This window comes from Hordeum vulgare, chromosome 7H (genome assembly GCF_904849725.1).
Source record: "Hordeum vulgare subsp. vulgare chromosome 7H, MorexV3_pseudomolecules_assembly, whole genome shotgun sequence".
Classification (NCBI taxonomy): domain Eukaryota; kingdom Viridiplantae; phylum Streptophyta; class Magnoliopsida; order Poales; family Poaceae; genus Hordeum; species Hordeum vulgare.
In genome coordinates, this window is record NC_058524.1 from 199,416,381 (window position 1) to 199,418,880 (window position 2,500).

Genomic DNA, 2,500 nt, shown 5'->3' on the forward strand with positions numbered 1-2,500 from the left:
ACCATGGAAAACAGGGGAAAACCATCTGCGTGGAGTGGAGGGATGCACGTACGGCCACACGGGCCAAAAAACGTGAACGCGAGGAAACGGGAAAGAACGGGGTACGACGGTCGTGTTGCAAAAAACTGGGCGCGCGCCATGGAAAACGGGTGAAAACCATGTGCGTGGCATGGACGGATGAACGTACGGGCACACGGGCCAAAAAATGTGAACTTGAGGAAACGGGGAAACACGGGGTATGACGGCCGTGTTGCAAAAAACTGGGCGCGCACCATGGAAAACGGGTGAAAACCTTGTGCGTGGCATGGCAGGATGCACGTACGGGCACACGGGCCAAAAAACGTGAACGTGAGGAAATGGGAAAAACGGGTACGGGGTCGTGCTGCAATAAACTGGGCGCGCACCATGGAAAACTGGGGCAAACCATGTGTGTGGCATGGAAGGATGCACGTACGGGCACACGGGCCAAAAAACGTGAACGTGAGGAAACGGGGAAAAAGCGGGTACGGCGGACGTGTTGCAAAAAACTGGGCGCGCACCATGGAAAACGGGTGAAAACCATGTGCGTGGCATGGAAGGATGCACGTACGGGCACATGGGCCAAAAAACGTGAACGTCAGGAAACGGGAAAAACGGGTACGGGGCCGTGTTGCAATAAACTAGGCGCGCACCATGGAAAACTAGGGAAAACCATGTGCGTGGCATGGACGGATGCACGTACGGGCACACGGGCCAAAAAACGTGAACGTGAGGAAACGGGGAAAAACGGGTACGGCGGCCATGTGGCAAAAAACTGGGCGCGCACAAAGGAAAACAGGGGAAAACCATGTGCGTGGAATGGACGGAGGCACGTACGGGCACACAGGCCAAAAAACGTGAACGTGAGGAAACAGGAAAGAACGGGGTACGACGGCCGTGTTGCAAAAAACTGGGCGCGCGCCATGGAAAACGGGTGAAAACCATGTGCGTGGCATGGACGGATGAACGTACGGGCACACGGGCCAAAAAACGTGAACTTGAGGAAACGGGGAAACACGGGGTATGACGGCCGTGTTACAAAAACTGGACGCGCACCATGGAAAACGGGTGAAAACCTTGTGCGTGGCATGGCAGGATGCACGTACGGCCACACGGGCCAAAAAACGTGAACGTGAGGAAATGGGAAAAACGGGTACGGGGGCCATGTTGAAAAAAACTGGGCGCGCACCATGGAAAACGGGTGAAAACCATGTACGTGGCATGGACGGATGCATGTACGGCCATATGGGCCAAAAAACGTGTAAACGGGGATCCGGGGAAAAACAGTGTACCCCTTCTTCACAAACGAAGGGCAGGGGTCCCAAGGGGGGCTAAAACCCTCGGGTATATTAGGGAGGAGGGGGCTCCTCCCTGCTTGGGTGTGGGAAATCGGTGGGTTTGCATATGAAATCATATGCAAACCTCCCGCTTCTCCCGTAACCCTTGCTTTTCCCAAACGTTGGCTCGGATGTCTCGTCGTTCTCCTGTCCCGTGTACGACTCATGCCAAATTCTGATCCGTCGGTGGAACGGCTGTTCGGGTTGCAGAAAAGTACGTATCGTTTCCGCACACGGTCAGGTCGATGTGATCTCGTGCCGCGTTGTCCCGTCGGTCCCGTGTACGACTCGTGCCAAATTCTGATCCGACGGTCCAACGGCCGTTCGGGTTGCAGAAAAGTACGTATCATTTCGCACACGGTCAGCTTGTCGGGATATCGTGCAGCCTTGTCCCGCCGGTCCCGTGTACGTGTCCTGTGATATTCTGACCCAACAGCCTAACTTGGCTTGGGAAACAGGAAAGTAGCATATCCCGTGCATGAGACCGACTAGACAAAGTTGCAACGACGTTGCCTTTCGGAATATAGTTGCCCCCAAAACTTTATCGTTGCGGGTGTGACACACGCGTCCTTCGTGTAAACCTCCCGTGCATTGCACGGGCGGATGATCGGTTCGCTTGACCGATGTAGGCTACAAACACATGAGCGTCTTTGGACCCGTGTCTGCTGGTATGTTGCGTTTCGGAATATAGTTGCCCCACATGGTCAGGTCGATGTGATCTCGTGCCGCATTGTCCCGTCGGTCCCGTGTACGACTCTTGCCAAATTCTGATTCGACAGCCCAACGGCCGTTCGGGTTGCAGAAAAGTACGTATCTTTTCGCACACGGTCAGCTTGATGGGATATCGTGCAGCGTTGTCCCGCCGGTCCCGTGTACGTGTCCCGTGAAATTCTGACCCAACAGCCTAACTTGGCTCGGGAAACAGGAAAGTAGCATGTCCCGTGCATGAGACCGACTAGACAAAGTTGCAACTACGTTGCCTTTCGGAATATAGTTGCCCCCAAAACTTTATCGTTGCGGGGGTGAGACACGTGTGATCTGGTCTCTCTGGACGCCTCCTTCGAGTAAACCTCCCGTGCATTGCACGGGCGGATGATCGGTTGGCTTGACCGATGTAGGCTACAAACGCATGAGCAGCTTTGGAC